Consider the following 999-nt stretch of genomic DNA (forward strand, 5'->3'; position numbering starts at 1 on the left):
AGCTGTCAGCATGGGATTACAACTTTCATTGACGGCACCCAGCTGATTTAGATGTGCCATAGATACAAAATCATCAAGAAAACATGAAGAGTACCTGCAGTTGTGTTTGACATTATAAGTGCTGCCTGATATGTAAAGCTACGAAAAGTGTGAATAAAGACACCTGAGCCAGTTATCACACACACGACTACACCTGAAAGTCTGAATAAAATGCTAACAAATGCTGACGTGGGTATATACTGCACAGCTTTTTAGCCACACTAGCCACTTGGCTCTAAGGATGGTCCAGCCTGAAGTGAAATTTTGTGCAGACATTCAAGGCCCCCAGAGGACAACTTCTCATGACTTTGGTGATCCTCTACTTCCACCAGCAGATGAATATTTTAACCATTCAATTGCTGGTTGTGACCAAACACTAGGTGTGTGCTATATCATATCGTTCACAATAATAACGGTATCATTTTTAATATCACATGAAAAATTCATATCCCGGTACTCATCATATTTCAACTTGTTGACGTATTGACAGCAACAAGAAGCGTGGCTGAAATGAGGAGCAGCTTCAGTAGTGTGGAATAAACTGTGGCGTCCTGAATGTTTTATGAACAGCCCCGGACTTCTCAGACTCTTTTAGTGACTTACCGCTCAGAGGAACTCATTCAGCGGCTCCTCTGGCAGCAGCACAGCTTCTCTCCCTCTCCTCTCTCGCCGTGTCGGTGTCGTCAAGTCATTTTGTCATAACCCTTTGGTAATGTAAACCTACGTGACGCTCGCGGCTCGACAAAAAACTTCATATATGTGAATGTGTGCTCGCGGCTCGACAAAAAACTTCATATATGTGAATGTGTGATAGTTGTGGTATCATAACAGCCTGTCACAGGTTACAGCGTGATGATTAGAGGAGAAATGGCAGAGCATAAAGGTCCAGGTGGAAAAAACAATCATTTAGGATTTTACTAAAAGAAGGAAATCACCTGTTGATTTATGATATAGATCCCA

The sequence above is a fragment of the Epinephelus moara genome, chromosome 13, assembly GCF_006386435.1.
Source record: "Epinephelus moara isolate mb chromosome 13, YSFRI_EMoa_1.0, whole genome shotgun sequence".
NCBI lineage: Eukaryota > Metazoa > Chordata > Actinopteri > Perciformes > Serranidae > Epinephelus > Epinephelus moara.